Source organism: Nycticebus coucang, chromosome 15 (assembly GCF_027406575.1).
Source record: "Nycticebus coucang isolate mNycCou1 chromosome 15, mNycCou1.pri, whole genome shotgun sequence".
Lineage (NCBI taxonomy): Eukaryota > Metazoa > Chordata > Mammalia > Primates > Lorisidae > Nycticebus > Nycticebus coucang.
In genome coordinates this window covers 74,380,268-74,403,792 of record NC_069794.1, presented here as the reverse complement: position 1 = coordinate 74,403,792, position 23,525 = coordinate 74,380,268, and the positions used below count along the sequence as shown (strand labels likewise).

Here is a 23,525-nt window from a genome sequence, read left to right as displayed (position 1 = left end):
ATGGAGACTTTACCTCTTTCATGTTTACATGGATGGAGCTGGAACATATTCTTCTTAGTAAAGTATCTCAAGATTGGAAGAAAAAGTATCCAATGTACTCAGCCCTACTATGAAACTAATTTATGGCTTTCACATGAAAGCTATAACCCAGTTATAACCTAAGAATATGGGGAAGGGGGAGAGGGAAGGGAGGGAGGTGGCAGGATGGGCGGAGAGAGGGTGATTGGCGAGATTATACCTGTGGTGCATCTTACAAGGGTACATGTGAAACTTAGTAAATGTAGAATATAATTGTCTTAACACAATAACTAAGAAAATGCCAGGAACGCTATGTTAACCAGTGTGATGAAAATGTGTCAAATGGTCTATAAAACCAGTGTATGGTAAAAAATAAAATAAAATAAAATATTTATATATCTATGATTTTGAAATACCATGGGCACACAACTATTCTCAATTCAATTCAACAAATGCTGACTATTATTCTATAGAACGTGAAGTTCTCAACACTTTGGGGCTGAGTTTCAAAGGGACAAATACAGGGTGTTCATGTTTCATTGACCTGCTCTTGATGTAACTCAGGCAAAGCATGTGTGTCTGCGGTTCTAAGCTAACTAATGAAATCTGTAAATACCAAATGGTTCATGGGAGAAGATGAAGCCATAGATGATAGGAGAAGAATTATTTCTCAGTTATGAATAGGAATAAATTTGTTAGCACATCAATTGGTAGCGATGCACAGACAAGAAGCAAGGCAAGGAAGAGTCTAGCAGACGCAGTCACGGCTACTGTGTGCTGTGGTGAGGATACAGAGCTGTAATGTCTAAGAGCTATGTGAAAGGCGGAGCCGTCTTAAAACACAGAAGGCAAGACTTACTACCCCCTTCCCAGGAGGTTTCCCTGCAAAGGATTATAATTGCTATGCTGTGGGGCAGCAGAACGCCTTCTGTTGTGGGGCAGATTCTTAAACCAGGGGGAAGCTCAGACCAGAGCCTCAAACCCTGAACAATGCAATAGTCCTGTGGTCTGTCAAGTGCTAAATACCTTAAAATAATGCTAATGTTTAACCTGAGGGCTCACTAGGTGGTCGGAACTAAATGAAATACTTTCTCATATGATTTTACTTCATCTTCACAAACTTTCAATGCATGTACTTCCATTACCTCCATTTTGCAGAAAAGGACAACGAGGTTGAGAGCTGGCAGGAAGTATGGCCAGGTTTGCATAGCTTGAGCTGGAAGCTCCATCCTTGCCGTAGTCGCCTGCAGGGCCTCATCTGCAACCAGGCTGCTCTGACACCAGTGAAGAGCAGTGCTGGGGAAGCCGGTCTGTAGGCTGCTGGCATATCTTCTGCACAGGAATGCTTGGCAGGTGTTGGTTATAAGGCCAACTCACCCCTCTCCCACCATCATCATGCTTTCTTATTGTCACATTTTGCTCAAGCCCTTCTTTAAACTACTATATTCCCTGGAGTTCAATGACTTCCTGACTGGCCTCTGGTTCACTGGTTCACAGTCCCTTGGGGTTAAGCTTCCAAAATTCCCAAACCACAGGAAAGCCATGCCCCAGAAATCAAGAGGGAGAAACGCCTCGCCCATACTGTTACGAAATGAGAGGCCCTTGTGGTGAAGCTCTTGCTTGATTTTTGCCTCATGTAACTAAAGTAAGGGATAGAGGGACCTGATGGAAGTGGGAAGACACAAAAAACCCTTTATCCTCCGGTTTTCCAAGCTGCACTATTAGTCTCAGAAAGTTCCAGTATGACTACAAGAATACTCCAAATGTCCAAAACTATGTCCTTTGCTACCTGAAATAAAAATGAATATTCATTTGGCTTAATATGCAACTGGTAGTCAGAGACTGGAGGTGAGGGTGGGTGTTTGACTACAAAGAAATATTTGGTGTAAAAAGCAAATCTTCTGGAAAAGGTTAAATGGGAAAATACATTGGTCTTTCATACAGTGAATTTTTCCTTAGGGAAAATTCTGGACTTAGACTAGAATACACTGTCAAAAAGGCATAATCCTACAAAAGATTTGAACAGACATCACCAAAGATGTACAGGGACATAAAACAGATTCTCACCCATTTTTAAGTACTATTTATTAAAGAAATAGTAAACATGTTTTCACTAAAACCTAAAAATGAGTGTTTATAGGAGGCATTATTTATAATCACCAAAATTAGGAAATAGCCCAAATGCCCCTTCACCGGGTGAACAAACTGTTGTATATCCATACAATGAACTTGTACGCAGCAATAATAAAGGATAGAATATTGATACCACCATGTGGATGGATCTTAAAGGCCTTATGATGAGTAAAAGAAGCCAGAATCAGAAGGACATATACTGCACAACTCCATTCATATGACATTCTGAGAAAGTCAAAACTATAGGGTCAGAAAACACTCCAGTCATTGCCAGGAACTTGTGTGGGGGTCAGGGCTGATGACGAAGGAACTGGGGGATCTGTGGAGGCATGGCCCTGCTCTGTGGCCTAGTGCAATAGTGATGACAGTGCTTATGCATGTGTCAAGACTTACAGAACTGTGCCTTAGAGGGGGTTAATGTTTATTGCATGTAAATTATACCTTACAAAAAGGAAACTCACATATCATACTAATATTAGTAAATACTTTCAATAGACTAAAGTCAACCCATAAGATCATGTTAACAAGAAGGTAACTTATTCTAGTTAATACCTAGTGGGAAGAAAAAGCTACTTTCAAATTGGCAAGGAACTAACAAAAATACTATCAAAACAACATGCAGCTCAATTAAAGGAACAATAATAAATTTTATCCTACACTCCCTGTATAAAAGAAGCCAATGTTTTAATTAATATTTTACTGGCATGTTCTGGATGTACATGCAGTATTTAATAGGATGAAACTACTTTGCCTCCCCTCAGCTGAAAAACCAGAAAAGAAAGCATATGCATAACGTCTATTCATGAGCTGTCCTTAAATATCTGCTTATCTGCTTGATCTGCCAGCACACTGGACTTGAGAAGTGAAGGGCATTTTATTTTATTTTATTTCTATTTTTTTTAATTTTTATTAAATCATAGCTGTGTACATTAATATGATCATGGGGCACCATACACTTGGTTCATAGATCGTTTGACACATTTTCATCACACTAGTTAACATAGCTTTCATAGCATTTTCTTAGTTATTTTGCTAAGACATTTATATTCCACATATACTAGGATTCACATACACCCTTGTAGGATGCACCGCAGGTGTAATCCCATTAATCCCCCTCCCTCCACCTACCTCCCCCCTCCCTCCCCTCCCTTTCCCCCTTCTCCCTATTCTTAGGTTGTAACTGGGTTATAGCTTTCATGTGAAGGTCCTACATTAGTTTCATAATAAGGGTGAGTACATTGGGTACTTTTTCATCCATTCTTGAGACACTTTACTAAGAAGAATATGTTCCAGCTCCATCCATGTAAACATGAAAGAGGTAAAGTCTCCATCTTTTTTTAAGGCTGCATAGTATTCCATGGTGTACATATACCACAATTTATTAATCCATTCATGGATCGATGAGCACTTGGGCTTTTTCCATGACTTAGCAATTATGAATTGGGCTGCAATAAACATTCTGGTACAAATATCTTTGTTATGGTGTGATTTTTGGTCTTCTGGGTATATGCCCAGTAGAGGGATTACAGGATTGAATGGCGGATCTATTTTTAAACCTCTAAGTGTTCTCCATATATCTTTCCAAAAAGAATGTATTAATTTGCATTCCCACCAGCAGTGCAAAAGTGTTCCCTTTTCTCCACATCCACGCCAAAATCTCTGGCCTTGGGATTTTGTGATGTAGGCTAGTCTCACTAGAGTTAGATGATATCTCAAAGTAGTTTTGATTTGCATTTCTCTGATGATTAAAGATGATGAGCATTTTTTCATATGCCTGAAGGCTGTGCACCTGTCTTCTTCAGAGAAGTTTCTCTTCAAGTCCCTTGCCCGCCTGCGATGGGATCCCTTGTTCTTTTCTTGCCAATGCTTTTGAGTTCTCTGTGGATTCTGGTTATTAAACCTTTGTCGGAGACATAACCTGCAAATATCTTCTCCCATTCTGAGGACCGTTTGCTTGCTTTACTTACTGTGTTCTTGGCTGTGCAGAAACTTTTTAGTTTGATCAAGTCCCAGTAGTGTATTTTTGAAGCAGCTTCAATTGCCCAGGGGGTCCTTCTCATAAAAAACTCGCCCAACCCAATTTCTTCAAGGATTTTCCCTGCACTCTCTCTTCTAGTATTTTTATAATTTCATGTCTTAGGTTTAAATCTTTAATCCAGTGAGAGTCTATCTTAGTTAATGGTGAGAGGTATGGGTCCACTTTCAGTCTTCTACAGGTTGCCAGCCAGTTCACCCAGCACCATTTGTTAAATAGGGAATGTTTTCCACACTGAATGTTTTTAATTGGCTTGTCAAAGATTAAATAACAGTAATTAGCTGGATTCATCTCTTGGTTCTCTATTCTGTTCCAGACATCTACTTCTCTGTTTTTGTGCCAGTACCATGCTGTTTTGATCACTATTGATTTGTAGTATAGTCTGAGGTCTGGTAGCGTGATTCCTCCTGCTTTGTTTTTATTTTTGAGTAATGTCTTGGCTATTTGAGGTTTTTTCTGATTCCATATAAAACGAAGTATTGTTTTTTCAAGATCTTTAAAGTATGACAGAACACTTAAGAAAACTGGTATAGAAGGGACATTTCTTAAACTGATAGAGTCCATCTACAGCAAACCCACAGCCAATATCATATTGAATGGAGTTAAATTGGAATCATTTCCACTCAGATCAGGAAACAGACAAGGCCGCCCATTGTCTCCATTGCTCTTTAACATTGTAATGGAAGTTTTAGCTACCACAATTAGGGAAGAAAAGGCGATCAAGGGTATCCATATAGGGTCAGAAGAGATCAAACTTTTGCTCTTCGCAGATGATATGATTGTATATCTGGAAAATACTAGGGACTCTACTACAAAACTCTTAGAAGTGATCAAGGAATGCAGCAGTGTCTCAGGTTACAAAATCAACATTCATAAATCAGTGGCCTTTATATATACCAAAAATAGTCAAGGTGAAAAAACAATTAAGGACTCTATCCCATTCACAGTAGTGCCAAAGAAGATGAAATACTTGGGAGTTTATCTAACAAAGGACGTGAAAGATCTATATAAAGAGAACTATGAAACTCTAAGAAAAGAGATAGCTGAGAATGTTAACAAATGGAAAAATATACCATGCTCATGGTTGGGAAGAATCAACATTGTTAAAATGTCCATACCACCCAAAGCAATATATAATTTCAACGCAATCCCCATTAAAGCTCCACTGTGAAGGGCATTTTAAACGCTTAGGACATCTGTTAGAAAACCAGTATCACAGCTCAGATGAGCTGTCAGAATGCAATGGAGACTGTTTACCACTTAAAAGTAGGAACATTTACTACAGGGGAGATGAGATTCCTTATAAATAGAAGCTACTTTAACTGAAGATCGAAGGCAACAAACTCCTAAGTCCAAGACAAAGAAGTACAAATTGTATTATCATAAATACCTTTTACTTATATATATAAAACTGTAGCCTACAATCTATGTCCAGCTGCTAAGTCAGACTGACCAGCTGAGAGAAAAGGAGAAGATCCTCCACAGGCAAATGTGTGATTGTCTAAAGAAAAGAACCACTCTCCTCCACTAGAGCAAGGCGTCCTTAATCCCCACGGCCTCTCTCCCATCATTTTCTCCTTCATCTTCTGTAGGTGGTGGTCTTTTGTTGACACATGGGCCTTTCTGTGGCCTATGCCTAAAGTCTCCATTCTTAACCATGGATATCCTATCATCTCTCACATCCACTGATCAAATCACTGATATCAAATCACTAATATCCACTTGCTCAGCATGGTGTTATTCGGATACACAAGAGATAAAAAGTGGATAGACAGGCATGTTCAGTAAATTTGTGTTCAGATGCTATTGCAGAATTATTATTATTATTTGTTTAGCAGGCCTAGGCTCAGTTTTGAACCTATACCTCCCCCCCACCATGAACAGGGCTGGTGCTCTAACCACTGAGCATACAGGCACCCAGCTGTTGCAGAATTATTTTAAAAATTAAAGGAAATCTGATTGCCAAAGTTTCAGGCAAGTAGGTCTCTCCTGACAGAAGGAAGAATAGGAAAAAATAAAATACAGAAGAGCAACACAGACAAAGTAAACTGGCAAGAAAAACCAGCAGGAAAGAAACCTAATTGATAAAGTCAACTTTACAGAAATGAAAACCTATTTGGGAGTCAAAATAAAAATGAAAATTATTCTTTATTGTTTCAAAAGATGGGGTTAAATGTCACATAATATAGATTCATCTTCTAGTATTTGGAGGGTATAGTTCTTCATATATGAAAATTATACTAGGAATGATTTAAGTTAGATCAGAAAGACATTTCCTAAAAAACAAAACAAAATGCCCAATAGATTCTTACATGTCTGCCTCTACTGCAATGTGTGCAATGAATTATTGTTTGCAGAGTATTGCGTACCTAGTCTCACAGGGGACAAAGTGGGAAAGAAACAGTCCCTGCCCTTAGGGAACTTCCAACCAATGTGGAAAATAAAAATAACATGTATCTTACAAGCAATCAGTACTAAACGTCATGGGTACTGTCTCTACACAGGATCGGCCTTTAAGGAAGGGAAGTGAGTTGGAATATGTGAGTGTTAAAGCCTGGGGTAAAGTGAGCCAGACTCTGCGCTGGAGTTTTATTTCATTTCTGCCACAGTAAGAGAGGGAGTACCCTGGTTGTAAAACAAAGTTCCAGCACAGGGCTGACCTCTCAGTTCACATGAGCCCTGGATGTGTTTTCGCATCCACTCTGTGTTTGGACATGCATTTTTTTTTTTTTTTACTCCAAGGAGATTTAAACATTTTATAGAGTTTCACAGACTACATTTTTAAGCCATCAATACCTAAATCCATTTTTTTTTAGTAGTGGATCTTTATAATGATCCTTTTAGGTAAGGCAGCTGCAAAAACATTATTAAAAAAAAATATTGTCACATAGAAAAAGCAGGAAGAATCTATTTTTGTAAAGTTCAAAGTGATTGTGTATCTTGCAGGGAATCCCTTCAGACTGCTAGTATTTCTCTGGCTTAATACCTTCCTTCTCCTTGTCTGCTCACCCTCTTGCCACCTTTTGCTAATAAACTCCCAGCTCTATCAACTAGCAGAAACGAAATGGCCACTGAGAAAGCATTCTAACTAGTGCACCAGCCACCTTCCTACTGAAGTGTGACAGCCCTGTGCATGGCACTTCTTCCCCCTTAAGCACCAAGTCCTTGGCTGGTTGCTGCCATTTCTCGCAGAGCAGGAATAAATAGCATGTGGATGGCAAAGGCAGGAGCTTCCTGGACCTGGTACCTCACCTGCCCCTCTCCTCACAGCCCTCACCTGATCAGGTCCTACTCATGCTTCAGGTCTTAATTCATTTCATCCTGGGACCCCAAGGCCCCAGACCACCACCCAGCAAAGGACCACTTCTAAGACTTCTCATTACAAGCTGTCTTCCTCTAAGCCAGCACCCACCCACGTGGTATGACAACTGTGGGAATTCTTATCCAAGTTCCGTACACAATTCCAAGAGCAGGGACTGTCTTCTTCATCTTGTCCCCATGACTCAAGAGTGCCAGACCTGAAGAATGAAGATGAGTGAGGCAAGGAAAGCAGAATTCAGAATGTTTGTATTTCTATTTAATTCCCATTTTTCCAAATTCCCAATGAGAAGTCTCTCTAAATAATTCTCCCACAAATGTATTAAAATATAATTAAAATTTCTGTACTCAAAAATTATCAGCACAAAATTGGAACTATCCAGGTTCTCCTAACCAGGGTGTGCTGGGGATGGGGATGGCACCAGGCCTATGTGTGCACAGTTACCTATGCTCAGAAACCTTGGGCACTTATGTTGAGTAGCCAGCCCCTCTGTATCCAAGGATTCAATACTAAAAACAAAAAAGAAGATAGTATAGCAATGATTTACATAGCATTTACAATGTATTAGGCATTATAAATAATCTACAGATGATTTAAAGTACACAAGAGGGGGTAACAAACATATGAAAAATGCTCATCGTCCCTTATCACCAGAGAAATGTAAATCAAAACCACCCTAAGATATCACCTAACCCCAGTAAGATTAGCCTGCATCATGAAGTCCCCAAGCTGCAGATGCTGGGGCAGATATGGAGAGAGGGGAACACTTTCACACTGTTGGTGGGACTGCAAACTCATATGGGCTGTTTGGAAAGAAATATGGAGAATCCTCAAAGATCTCCAATAAGATCTCCCATTTGACCCTGCAATACTACTAGGCATCTACTCAGTAGAAAAAAAATCATTTTACTTTAAGGATGTTTGCACTAGATGTTAATTGCAGATCAATTTACAATCACCAGAATGTGGAAACAACCTAAATGACCATCAACTCAGGAATGGATTAATGAATTGTGGTACATTTACCCATGGAATAATATTCAGCCATAAAAATATGGTGACTTCACATCTTATGCAATATCCTGGATGGGGTTGAAACATAGTCTTCTTACTAAAGTATCACAATAATGGAAAAGCAAATATCCAATGTACTCAAAACTAATATGAAGCCAGGAGACGATCTAATACATACTCACACAGGAGAAAAAACTCAATTCAATTCAAGTTGGAGGGAGGGATAATAAGAAGTGAGAAAGGGATTGGAGTGCTAAAAAAAAAAAAAGGAAAAAAATGGCACATGTAACTTATGACTACTGCCCTAGGCAACACAGATATAGAACATTTTCATTATCAAAGAAAATTCCATTGGATAATGCTGGAATGAAAACTCCAATTAAAAGCAAATTTAAGGCTGGCAAGATGGCTGACTGAAGCCAGCTTTCCACAGAGGCTCCTGTCCAGAAGGAGAGTTAAAGGACAGAAGTTTAGCAAGTAAGCTGATGGTTTGGAGCTGAGCCAAGGCAGAAGGTTGAAGAATGCACATCAATCCTGCTGAGGTGAGCTGCGACCCCAAGGAAACAAACAATAGGTACAAAAATCCATCGTCAAGTGGATGGGAGTCCCCTCCCCTATGAGAACGGCTCGCAGTATACTTTATACAAACAAGTGAGCAGAGTTCGGATCTCCTCCTATTTTATCCCATGGGTGTTTTTAGAAGCACCTTCTAACTACTTCCCTAAAGAGGACTTACTAGTGTGCCATGGCACTCTCCCACCAGGCATAAAGCTATATAAAATGGTATATATTTTCTACCTGCAATTCTGAACTCCCAGCACTCCCCTCTACTCTCACCGTGAGGTCTGCAACCCTGTCCCCCATGAAGTCCAGACTCTTAAGCATTTACTCAAGAGGTGTGGACAAGGTGTGAGCTGTTGCTGGTCTGTGTTGATTCTGTGGCATGGGAGTAAGGAGAAGACAGTGAACTGAGGAAACCACACAGGAGAGGGAGAGGCAGTGCCACTCGGCACAGAGCAGCAGCAGCAATGACAGGAACAATAGGGCTCACACCCCTGGGGATATTTTGGAAAGATACTCCTTGCCTTTCTGGGCAACCAGAGGAAGCCAGACATCTTCACCGGTGGCAGCCACTGGTGGAAAAGATCTGGGATGGAAACAGGACCCATGAGTAAAGGGCATGCCTGAGGCGGTACATGCCTGGGCAGGGCGTGTGGGGATGGAGACTAGAATACGTGTGCAGAGACTGCGTACTCCCAGGGTAGGGCTGAGCCAGAAGGACTGCTTAAGTGAGCCTAAGAAGCACCCGGCCCCCAGGGGATCATAGCTGACACAGAAGGAGGCAGGGAGAGGCAGAAACCGAGATCTGAGTGTGAGCTCTAACCACAGCTGCCCCAACACAGAGTACAAGGGAGACAGACATGCCAGCTCTGGGCAGCAGCACAGACCAGGGCTGAATCACAGTTTCAATGAACTTAAACAGTGCCTAGTCTGCAAGGGAATATAGCCAGGACAGAAACAAATTCTGCAAAAATGTAAGTGTCAGCAACATTAATCAGGGGTTGGGCTGGAACTAAGTGAACCTCCCCAGGTTCCATTAAGCACTCAAGGTTGTCAGGCCTCAGCTCCCTCTGCTGGATAGCGGCAGAGAGTGGCGGCATGGTCGAGGAGACATAGATGTCCCTGTGAATCAGGCATGCACAACCCCCTAAAGCATCTGTTCATTGGAGGGAACTGGGTCACAGCCTTGAGGGGTTACCAGTAACTGGGTGTGACAGAGGTGCAAGATGGGGAAGGAGGCATCAACCTTCCCTTCATTTGCTGGGTGGGTCCTTCTGACCTTACGGAGCACCAGAGCGAGTCATACTTGAGCTGCCAGCAGACCCCTGCTATCTCAGTGCCAGACATCTTTTGAACTCTCCCACCGGAAACTGGTGCTGACTTGGACAATTGATTTGGATCTCTTGAATTGGGTCAATCACCTGAGGACTATCCAAAGTGGTACCCTGGATGTGTGGTTAAGGGAAGGTTTGATTTTCCTTTTCCAGTTGTTGCCCGTGGTGGGCAGGGTGACTTAATTGCTAGTATTTGTCCACAGCTGAGACTTCAACCCAAAGTACTTGATTCACTAGGGTAGGACAAAGACCAGCTGAAAAAAAGACAGAGCCACTCAGCCCAACCACACCAAGTAAGTCCCCAGTGTCCCAGGCTGTAGCACTGTACAGGTCCTTTGCAAAGCTCTAGGTGAAAAGGTACAGACACCAGTCACAGCTCTTGGGCAAAGGGCTTGTTAATCACTACTCAAAATGAATTTGGGTTGGGGGCTCCTGAACTGCTCATCTAGCTAAATGGTGTAAAATAATCACAAGGCGGAATAACATGATTAACCAGAGTAGATCTATTCCCCCAAGTAATGATAGGCAGACACAACTGAAGATCCCATTCATAAACAAATGGTGAGATGTCAGAAATCAAATTCAGAATTTGGATTGCAAATAAGGTTACTAGAATGGACGTAAAGTTGGAATTAGAAATTCAAGGAGCATTTCAAAAGTTGTCACAAGAATTCAAAGAATTCAAAGACAAAATCACCAAAGATTTTGACACATTGAGACAAGAACTTGCAGCCCTCAAAGGTCTGAGAAGTATAGGAGAATCTCTCAGTAACAGAATGGAGCAAGCAGAAGAAAGGATTTCTGACATTAAAGACAAAGCTTTTGAATGCTCTCAAATGCTCAAAGAGGAAGAGAAGTGAAGAGGAAAAATGGATGATTCTCTCAGAGAGCTCTGGGATAATTCAAAGAAAACTAATATTCACCGTATAGGAATTACTGAAGGTGATGAGGTGGCTTCTAAAGGCAGAGATGCTCTACTTCATGAGATAATGAAGGAGAACTTCCCAGACATGACAAGAGATTCTGAAATTCAGATAGCAGTTTCAGAACCCCAGCATGACTCAACCTGAATAAGACATTGCCTAGAGACATAATTAACTTCACCAAAGTTAAAATGAAGCAGAAAATTCTGCAAGCAGCCAGACGTAAGAAAACTATAACTTATAAGGGGAAGAACATTAGAATGACTGCAGAACTTTCTGCTGAAACTTTTCAAGCTAGATGAGGGTGGTCATCAACTTTTAATCTCCTCAAACAAAATAATGTTTAACCTAGGATTCTGTATCCAGCTAAACTGAGTTTCATTTATGATGCATATTAAATACTTTAATGACGTTCACATGTTGAAGAAATTTGTCACAAATAAACCAGCTCTCCAGGATATTCTCAGACCTGTCCTTCATAATGATCAGCACAATCCACCACAAAAGTAAACTCACTCAGAAACTTCAGATCAAATTCTAACTTCCACAGTGGTGAAAGGATTAAAAATGTCCACTGGACCTTCAAAAAACTTGATACCCAAAATTCTACCAGGCTTACCAATATTTATAATTAATGTGAATGGCTTATATTGTCCTCTAAAGAGGCACAGGTTGGCTGACTGGATACAAAAACTCAAGCCATATATCTGCTGCATACAATAATATCATCTTACTTTAAAAGATAAATATAGACTCAGGGTAAAGGGATGGTCATCTATATTTCAGGCAAATGGAAATCAGACAAAAAACAGGTGTTGCAATTTTATTTGCAGATACAATAGGCTTTTTAAAAAATTTCTTTAAAATTAAGTCAAATACACATAGATCATGAATACATTCATGCATATGTGGGGTACAATGTGCTGATTTTTTTAAATACAATCTAATGTGGTTTTTTTCAAACCAATCAACATAGATTTCACCTCATTTACTTGATTATTGTGCCAAAACATCTATGTTCTATACTTGACAGATTTGATTTGTACCCTTCTCATATGCTGCATAGGTGTGGTCATGCCTTTTCCCCACCCTCTGTCATACCTCCGCCATCTCCTTCCTTCCCACTCAATTTCTCTCCTTCAATAGGCTTTAAACTAACAAAAGTAAGGAAAGATAAGGATGGTCACTTCATCTTGGTTAAGGGTAACACTCCACATGATGAGATTTCAATTATTAACATTTATGTACCCAACCAGAATGTGCCTCAATTTATAAGAGAGACTAACAGACATGACCAACTTGATTTCCTCCAGCTCCATAATAATTGGAGATTTTATACTCCTTTGACATTGTTGGATAGATCCTACAATAAGAAGTGGAACAAAGAAATTTTAGACTTAAACTTAATCATTCAATAATTGGATTTAACAGACATCTACAGAACATTTCATCCTAACAAAACTGAATACACATTCTTCTTATCAGCCCATGGAACATACTCCAAAATTGATCATGTCCTAGGTCACAAGCCTAACCTCAGCAAATTTAAAAGAATTGAAATTATTCCTTGCATCTTCTAAGATTATCATGGAATAAAAGTTGAACTCAATAACAATAGAAATTTGCATACTCATAGAAAAACATGGAAATTAAATAACCATATGTTGAATGATAGCTGGGTCATAGACAAGATTAAAAAGGAAATTACCAAATTTTTGGAATAAAAGATAATGACAACATGAATTATCAGAACCTCTGGGATACCGCAAAGGCAGTCCTAAGAGGGAAATTTATAGCACTGCACACCTTCCTCAAGAGAATGGAAAGAGAGGAAGTTAACAACTTAATGGGACATCTCAAGCAACTGAAAAAGGAAGAACATTCTAATCCCAAACCCAGCAAAAGGAAAGAAATAACCAAAATTAGAGCAGAATTAAATGAAATTGAAAACAAAAGGATTATATAATAGATCAATAAATCAAAAAGTTGTTTTTTTTTTTTGAAAAGGTAAATAAAATAGATAAACCTTTGGCTAACCTAACCAAGAAAAAAAGAGTAAAACCTCTAATTTCATCAATCAGAAATGGTAAAGACAAAATAACAACAGACTCCTCAGAAATTAAAAAAATCCTTAATGAATATTACAAGAAACTCTATTCTCAAAAATATGAAAATCTGAAGGAAATAGACCAATACCTAGAAGCAAACCACCTTCCTAGACTTAGCTAGAATAAAGTGGAAATATTGAACAAGCCCGTATCAAGTTCTGAAATACCATCAACTGTACAAAATCTCCCTAAAAAGAAAAGCCTGGTACCAGATGGTTTCATGTCAGAATTCTACCAAATCTTTAAAGAGGAACTAGAACCAATATTACTCAACCTTTTCCAAAATATAGAAAAATAAGGAATATTACCCAACACATTCTATGAAGCAAACATCACTTTGATCCCCAAACCAGAAAAAGACCCAACAAGAAAAGAAAATTATAGACCACTATCACTAATGAATATTGATGCAAAAATATTCAACAAGATCCTAGAAAAAAGAATTCAGCAACACATCAAACAAAATATACACCATGACCAAGTGGGTTTTAACCTAGGGTCTCAAGTCTGGTATAATATATATAAATCTATAAATATAATTCATCACATAAACAAATTAAAAAACAAAGACCATATGATTCTTCAATTGATGCAGAAAAAGCTTTTGATAATATCCAGCATCCTTTCATGATCAGAACACTTAAGAAAATGGGTATAGAAGGGACATTTCTTAAACTGATAGAGGCCATCTACACAAACCCACAGCCAATATCATATTAAATGGAGTTAAATTGAAATCATTTACACTCAGATCAGGAACCAGGCAAGGTTGCCCAGGTCTCCACCGCTTTTTAACATTGTAATGGAAGTCTTAGCCATCTCAATTAGGCAATAAAAGGCAATCAAAGGTATCTACATAGGATACCACTTTCACTCTTTCACTCTTTACAGATGATATGATTATATATATATATCTGGAAAACACCAGGGATTCTACTACAAAACTCTTAGAAGTGATCAAGGAATACAGCAGCATCTCAGGTTACAAAATCAACATTCATAAATCTGTACCCTTTATATATACAAACAATATTCATGCTGAAAAAATAGTCAAGGACTCTATTCTATTCACAGTAGTTCCAAAGAAGATGAAATATTTGGGAGTTTACCTAACAAAGGATGTGAAAGATTTCTATAAAGAGAACTATGAAACTCTAAGAAAATAAATAGCTGAAGATGTTAACAAATGGAAAAACATACCATGCTCGTGGCTGGGAAGGATCAAGATTGTTAAAATGTCCATACTACCCAAAGAAATACAAAATTTTAATGCCATCCCTACTAAAGCTTCACTGTCATACTTTAAAGATCTTGAAAAAATAATACTTCATTTTATATTGAATCAGAAAAAAACTCAAATAGCTAAGACATTACTCAGAAATAAAAACAAATCAGGAGGAATCATTTTACCAGATCTCAGATTATACTATAAATCAATAGTGATCAAAACAGCATGGTTCTGGCACAAAAACAGAGAGGTAGATGTATGGAACAGAATAGAGAACCAAGAGATGAACCCAACTACTTATGTTATTTGATCTTTCACAAGCCAATTAAAAACATTCAGTGGAGAAAAGATTCCCTATTTAACAAATGGTGCTGGGTGAACTGGCTGGATACCTGTTGAAGACTGCAAATGGACCCACACCTTTCTCACCTTTAACTAGGATAGACTCTCACTATATTAAAGATTTAAACTTAAGACATGAAACTATAAAAATAGTAGAAGAAAGTGCAGGGAAAACTCTTGAAGAAATCGGCCTGGGCAAATATTTTATTTGGAGAACCCACCCACCCCCCGCCCCAGGGCAATTGAAGCAACACCAAAAATACATTACTGGAACCTGATCAAACTAAAAAGCTTCTGCACAGCCAAGAACACAGTAAATAAAGCCAGCAGACAGCCCTCAGAATGGAAAAAGATATTTGCAGTTTTTGTCTCCGATAAAGGTTTAATAACCAGAATCCACAGAGAACTCAAACGTATTAGCAAGAGAAGAACAAGTGATCCCATCTCAGGGTGGGCAAGGGACTTGAAGAGAAACTTCTCTGAAGAATCAGGTACATGGCCTACGGACATATGAAAAAATGCTCATCATCCTTAATCATCAGAGAAATGCAAATCAAAACTACTTTGAGATATCATCTAACTCCAGTAAGATTAGCCCACATCACAAAAACTTAAAACCAGAGATGTTGGTGTAGATGTAGAGAAAAGGGCACACTTCTACACTGCTGGTGGGAATGCACACTAATATATGCCTTTTGCAAAGATGTGTGGAGAACACTTAGAGAACTAAAAATAGACCTGCTATTCGATCCTACAATTCCTCTATATATGCAGAAGGCCAAAAATAACATTATAACAAAGATGTTTGTACCAAAATGTTTATTGCAGACCAATTCATAATTGCTAAGTCATGGAAAAAGCCCAAGTGCCCATCAACCCATGAATGGATCAATAAAATTTGGTATATGTACACCATGGAATATTATGGAACCTTAAAGAAAGATGGAGACTTTACCTCTTTCATGTTTACATGGGTGGAGGTAGAACATATCCTTCTTAGCAAAGTACCTCAAGAATGGAAGAAAAAGTATCCAATGTAGTCAGCCCTAGTATGAAACCAATTTATAGCTTTCATATGAAAGTTATAACCAAATTATAGCCAAAGAAGAAGAGGAAAGGGGAGAGGAAGGGGATGGGAGTGGGGAGGATGAGTGGAGGGAGGGTAATCGGTGGGACCACACCTACGGTGCATCTTAGAAGGGTACATGTGAAACCTACTAAATGTGGAATATAAATGTCTTAACACAATAAGAAAATGCCGTGAAGGCTATGTTAACCAGTTTGATGAAAATATTTCAAATTGTATATAAAACCAGCACATTGTACCCATGATTGCATTAATGTACACAGCTATGATTTAATAAAAAAAAAGCAAATGTTATCTGATCAGATTTTTTAAAACTACATGCTGTTTTAAGAAAAGTGCTTATAGAGCAAGGACACAGGTATATATAATGTGTCCATAAAGTTCATTTGCAATTTACAACAGTTGTGTGTGTGTGTGTGGGGGGGGTATATATGTGTGTGTATATATACGTATATAAGTATATGTATATGTTTATTTATTTATACACATACATACAAACATCTATCGTAATTTTTGGCTTTATTGAGGTATAATATACAAAAATTGTATATACTCAAAAAAATAAGCACACAGGAGGTTATGTATATATTACATGCAAATATTATGCCATAGGGACTTGAGCATCTAAGGATTTTGGTATCTGAATATGGGAAGAGGGGATGTCTCTGGATCCACAGAACCTGTTCTAACTGGCCCTACTGGTCTTATAACCACAGAGACAGGTTTAGCCTTATTCTGTTGATAAGGGAACATCAAGTTACTTTATAGGCACAGAGCCAAGAAGTTATAAGTCATCAAGCCCAGAACATTCACAGAAAAAGATGACTTCAACCTCATATCACACCTAGAATAAAGTCTCACCCTTCCCACAGAACCAAAAGAACAAATCTGAACTTAGCCCATGAAGCTGCAATAATCTTTTCTTTTCTCAAAAAAACCAGTGCTGTGCCTTTGGCTTCTTTGCATGTCCTGCAGTAAAGCCCAATGCTCAGCCAACATTGGAACCAATTCCCATGGACACTGAGAAGCAACTGTATTTCTCTCTTCCTCCATTCCCTATCAGATGGGGAACTTTGTGGAGCTGGCCCCAATACCCTTGGTCTTAGCATTCTTCCTGTTACAGAGACAGGGGTCAGCACTTGATTAAGCTTTTAAGAGAAAATGGATGGCTTCACAACGGGTGAAGCCACAGCCTCCAAAAAAAGGTCCGTATGTCAACTGTACTTTTCAATTTGTCTTTTACCTATTAACATTTTAACATTAAACTCGTAGCTGCCAATCTGGCCCCTCAAATAAAGAGTCTATATTAGGAAATACAAAGCCACCTCTGCCAAGACAGACACACAGACCAGACAGAAGAGGAATGCTCAGCTATCAGGAATTTTGTCTTTTATCCTAACAAGATTTCTTTTTTTTTTTTTTTTTGGCCAGGGCTGGGTTTGAACCTGCAACCTCCTACCCTCTGAGCCACAGGCACCACCCTCCTAACAAGATTTCTTACATGTCCAGAGGAAGCATATTGTTTTGAGGCACAGTTAAGTCATGCATTACAGCCAAAAGGAGAAAAAGTCAATGGATGACTTTGTGACTGTGGTTTCCAGTGATTATTCTCTGTCAATTCTAACATGTGAAGTGAACGCTACCAAAGTCAGTGATATTTTTCAGCACTTATAGTACAGCCTGGGTTACTGTTCGGAAAAATACCAGATTGCAACGGGGCTGGCCAAGTCCACTGCTTATTTGTGCAATAACATATTTAATGAAGGCTTCTCAACCAAGATACCAGTCATCCAATTATTATTTTCAAATAATAATGACCTGAAAAATATAAGAAAAGCCCAAAAACTCTCACAGGTCCAACAGAAAAAAATAAAGCTATAAAATAGTGAAAGGGCCTGTTTGTGTGTACATATATACATATATACACGTAGGTCACTATGAAAGTTTTGAGACAGACTGTGTCCATTATTTCACTTCTAAGAAACACAATTAATAAGCATCCTTTCTGATTCACCCATGCAAGTTTCAACTTGTTCAGCTTATCAGTGTTACTGGGAGGGCTTAATTTGATTCTGTTCATGCAGATTTTATGTTTCCTGATTTTTGTGTATTCTAAAACTTTCTTAATGGCCCACATACATTTGCAGATAAATAAAAAACTGTAAGTACTCATCTACTAGAATTTTTTTTGATTAGAATGGAAATTTATACATGAACCATAATTCATTTACTTTTTAAATTTAAAAATAAAGAAAACAAAAGCCTGATAAAGCCTTTTCTTATATTCCATAGTATAACTGAATAGAGGTTTTTTTTTATTAGGATATAAGGATTAATATTAGGATTGTATTAGGATTGTCAGATAATGACAAATTTTAACCAGCTGTCAACTTAATTCTGTTATTTAGGTTTCATTTGGTCTCAAATTTGCTGTGGTCTTAGAATCTCTATTTCCCATTCGGTGGTAATATTTCCAGACCTCCATGCTAAAATATGCATCCCATCTCCTAGCCTTTATCTTATATCAGTTTAACAACTCCAAGGAAATACTAAAATATCTTAGACGTGTAAGCCAAAAGTAAGGAGCCACTCCAAGTAGTACATAATTCCCAATTTTTCACATCAATATCCACATGTTTTGGTTATTCCCTGTATTAGGAATCACCACTATAATTTCCAAGTCTCATTGCTATTTCAGAGGTAATTTGGCTATCTTCTTTATGTTATACCAAAGTTTGCAAGACATCTAAATCATAATTTTTTGAAATGTAAGTTAAATTCAAGTCTTCCTATTATTTTTCTCTTTGAATTGTATTGCCATTAAAAATTGTATCTATTCCAAATAACCTTCTTGCAGGGGTTCAGAAAGGCCCCGGACAAGTGCACACCTAAGAAAAGCTTAACAAGCTGATGCTGCTGTGCTCTGCAATGTACTCTATTCAGGAAGTTCTCAGTAACTAACTCCTAATTTGTTAAATGTCTAGGGACTTTAAAGAATTTACTCAGCCCTTCTTCTTTAGGATACCGCAGAGAGCTTGATCAGGACTTCAACAATTGATAAGAATCCTTCCCTAACCTCTTCACTCCCAATCTTTGCATTTAAGGTAAATCCCTCCCATTGCCAAAGTTAAAAGGAGTTTTTTTAAAAACTATTCTTTGCTTTTTGCTTAAAATTATATGGAAAGATAGTTACATAATGGTCATGATTTATACTCTAGGATTAGAGCTACAAAATTACATTTATGCTTTCTAGTTACCATCTGCCCTACATATTGACAGACAAATTTTCTTAAATCACCTTTGCCATGCAATTTGCCAATTCTAAAATGGAGAAAAAGGAATCCCAGCTTTCAATCCAAAAAAATACTCCTGTCAAGCTATTCAGATCCCCTCCCTGGCCATTTACATCCCCTCTCCAGCCCTTCCTCCTTCCCTCTCTGTGCTAATTTTGCCCCATATCTACCCCCAAGAGATACACACAGAGAACTTGCCCCCCTCTAGCTGGACTCCCATCTGCCCACAAGACCCTACAGCTCTCAGAGGTATTCTACTCCACAACAGAATTATACCTTCAGAGAAATATGGTTCATCTGGCAACATCCCTGAAACTTAGTAATTAATTAGTTTAATACAAAACAAAACTACATGTAAAGTTTGTTTTCTAAAACTTCAACAAGCTCTCCAAAGCATATGAGCTGTCTTTACACAGTGAAGAGAGCAGCAACATGCTTATGAGTTCTCTATTTTTCTTTTGTTTACTGTGGTTCAAACATATACAACATGAAGTCTACTATCTTAACCCTTTTTAAGTGTACAGCTCCAGTGGTTCACATCTGTATTTGTTACAGTATGTTTCCATCTTTATGCAACCATCACCACCATTCCATCTCCAGGGCTTTGTGACATTCTTGTCATTGTCTATGGGGGGCAGACAGGAAATCACCAGTTTGTTTCTAATGGTAAAAATCCAGTTTCAATTTAATTAACACAACACTTAAAAAGGTTGTGAATTTCTGTATGTTAATTATACTTCCATAACACTGATGAAAACAAAGTGAGGGGGATGCAGTGATAGTTGAGGCTGGTGACAGACCACGGAGGGCAAGTGATTGGGGAAAGAGAAGAGGATTTATCAAAAGACATGTGAGTGTTGGAAGGGCATTTTCGAGCACCTCTGTTCCTTCCCGAGATAGTGCTAAACACTGGAATTGATCAGATGTTTCAGAAATTTTATCCTGGCTGCATTAGAAATGGTCGAGGAGGTGAAACTAGTGGTTTTTGCAACCCACCAGGAAAATGTACTAAATTAAGACAGCAAGCAGAAGGGATGGAAGCAAAGGTTGTATAATTTTTAGTTTTAAGCTTACCTATTAATGGAGCCACAGCAAAACCATAGATTCCATTATTCTGTTTCTATTTTTTAAATCACTTGAATCAATGGGTACTATGGCCTGAATAAATTTTGTGTGGCACACTCCAGAGGCATTAAATAATTCATCACATAAAAACACATAACCTCAGCACATGTTGTGTTCAAGGCACCGTGGTGAAAACAGTTTAATTAGACCACTCTCATTTTGGTGGAAGAGTCATGGCTTTCGTAGAGAGCAAGCTGTTACTCCACAAAGCTTTTTGTGAGTGAAACCAGAGATGACTGGAAGATTTATCAAGACAGGAAGTGGTCAGATTGTAGGAAATCACACTGCGAAATGCCATGCACCAGTTGTGTACGTAGTAATGGGGAAAGGTCTCCAGCATGCATGTTACCTCAAACGTGAGTTGCAGAAGGATTATGCAGCATAATGACATTTATCTAAAAACACTGACAGTTTACATGTATAAATATCTGTGTAACTGCAAAGGAAAAGGTCAGCACAGATAATACGCCAGGGGGTCAGGGGTGAGGGCAGAGAACTTTATGCTCCAAGCAGCAATGGGAGCACATTCGTGTGTCCCTTGCATAGAAGAACCGCCTTTTCCCATGGCTATGCCAAGTCAGCCGGCTGCATCACATCACAGGCCTACAGCTCTTCCCTGCAGTCTTTACTGGCAGTTCAATAGTGATCCCCCATCTTAACGGCTAAGGTCCTAAGATGTGTCACATGCATACATGCTTGTATGGTTGTATTTTGTTTTTAATTTGCCCAATTGCTTTTAAACTATTTTTAAATGACTAGGAAGTTATGCGTCTCAGAAGACATTTGAGGTAATTTAATAAAAAAAATAAAATAAAATAAATATATCTTCAAAAAAAAAAAAAGAACATATTGGCTATTGTGAAGGAACTCTCTTTGGGTTATCAGAAAACCATTTAAGAGACCTAAGTATTTAATTGATTCTTACTTAAGTGATTAATTATAAGGTTGTCTTTAGAACAAAAAAGTGTTCTTTGCAAATCAGCACACCAACGTACAATAGTCTTTGATCTTACAGTTCAAAACACACCAAAATAGCATGCAGTAGTACTTTCCTGTATTTACAATTACAGTTGAAGTACACGTTGATGCAAAGGAAGTAATTTGGCAATGGCAGACATGGTCTGAATTTGGGCTCAGCCAAAGATTTTGTTTTCTGGATTTTCAAAGGAATACCTCCTAGAAATACTAAATAGAAAACTGGGTACAGAGTGGAAGAGACTTTTTACTTTTTTTATTATTAAATCATAGCTTTGTACAAACTTTATAAAGAATGCTTTAAAAGGCAGTTTACAAAAGACCATTAAAAACTGTCACCTGGTCACAACTGAATATCGGTTGGAGGCACTCACTTGGCACTTTTAGGGTCTTGCTCCAAACAGAATTTCTCAGACAGATTAAAACTGTATTCTTCTCAGCCTCAGCCCACTTCAAGTTAAAAAAAAAAAAAGGCAGCAAGATAGTAGGTGTAAATGACTAAGAAGGGGCCCCAGGGAATGCTCTGGAAAGCAAAAGTGTTAGGAGCTCCCTGAAGTGTCTTGATAAGAAGTCTAGACTATCTGTAACTCGCTGGTTGTGAGGAAAACCAGATTATTAAGAAACCTTGAGAAGCTAAGAGCTCTAAGAGCATGAAATGCCGGGAATCTTGGGATGGGATATAGGAAGGATTCCCAACCCCCTTCACACTATCATCTATGACCGAAAGTGACTGTTAGGAGTGACTCCTATCACAGAAGCAACAGAAAAAAAAGAAAAAAGAAAAAAAAAATAACAGGTGGGAAAAGGAGGGGGACAAACATCTTTAAGTGCCAAAATGGAATTGTAGAAATAAGAGCAGGAGGACGAAAGAAACTCCAAAACTCACTACCCCAACATCTACAGGTTCTTAGCTAGAGTGGACTGAGTTGAATATTACAGCACAAGACCAGCAGACAAATCATGGATACTTTTTTAAATTACTGATTTTAACCTCATTATTCCTAGCAAAATGGCAATTATTTTTTTCTATGACCTTCATAGAGAAGTATAAAATGGTGATTACATCTCCACATCTCTCAAGACCCTGCTATATATTTTCTTACTAGAGAAATAATACTTGCTAATACAAACAAACAGGACGTGTCTCACACAAAGGATTCAAATTGAGAAGAATGGGTCAGGACTTTACCCAGACCTCTTTTAGTTGCTTGGACCATTCTTTGAGAATCAGGGCTGCTCCCCAAGGAGCTCGTGTGTAAACTAGAAGAGGTGTGCCCTCTGCAGATGCAGTGCCACCTGGGCACTGTCAAGGGGGCTGCCCACTTGTGCAAATTAGAAAAACTGCTATTTCTAGATGGGCCCTGGGCAGCTCCAGAGACGAAGCAACAAAGGCTACAATTCTGCCTCATTTCCCCTTTTGGTTGGGTAGGCTAGTGCATTGAATAGACTGTACCACCTGGTAAAACCTTTAGCAATTTAGTTACCAGATGAGTGACATGAACCTATACAGTTGTCTTGAATGATTCAATGGGAATGATAAGAGAACTTGACAAAGACACAGTTATGGCTACATTAGCAAGGTACTTGTTAGATTATCTGAGCTGAATATATCAGAGACTGCATCAGAGAAAGTTGATCTCTGCCTTGGTTATCACTTTGCCAAGAACTGAGAAATCAAACATAAAATAACCCATAATAGAATAAAATATTAAAACAACATAAGCAATTAGTATTGCATTCCTCCACAGAGTGACTTGCCTGCTTCCTCTTTTTGAAATACATCTGGAAATCTATTAGTCATGATGTTCTCAAAAAATATTGTACCTTTATGGCAGAGGGTGACTGGTATTAACACCAAACAGAAGGCGCCTTGTCCACTTTTTCCTGGGCATACTCCCTCTAGCAAGCACATTTGTTTTACTACTAACTGAATCAGCATCTTGAGAAACTGTCTGTGATAGCCCTAATGATCTTGCTGGTTTACCGCCCACTTACACTGCCACACCCTCCACACACGTAAGTACCAGTGT

General features: G+C 38.6%; 1 protein-coding gene across 4 annotated transcripts in view; it reads right to left on the bottom strand.

Annotated features, from left to right (window-relative positions):
• Nucleotides 1-23,525, bottom strand: part of ATP8A2 (ATPase phospholipid transporting 8A2) — a 752,313-nt gene that overhangs the window by 240,750 nt on the left and 488,038 nt on the right. The window lies entirely within an intron of this gene.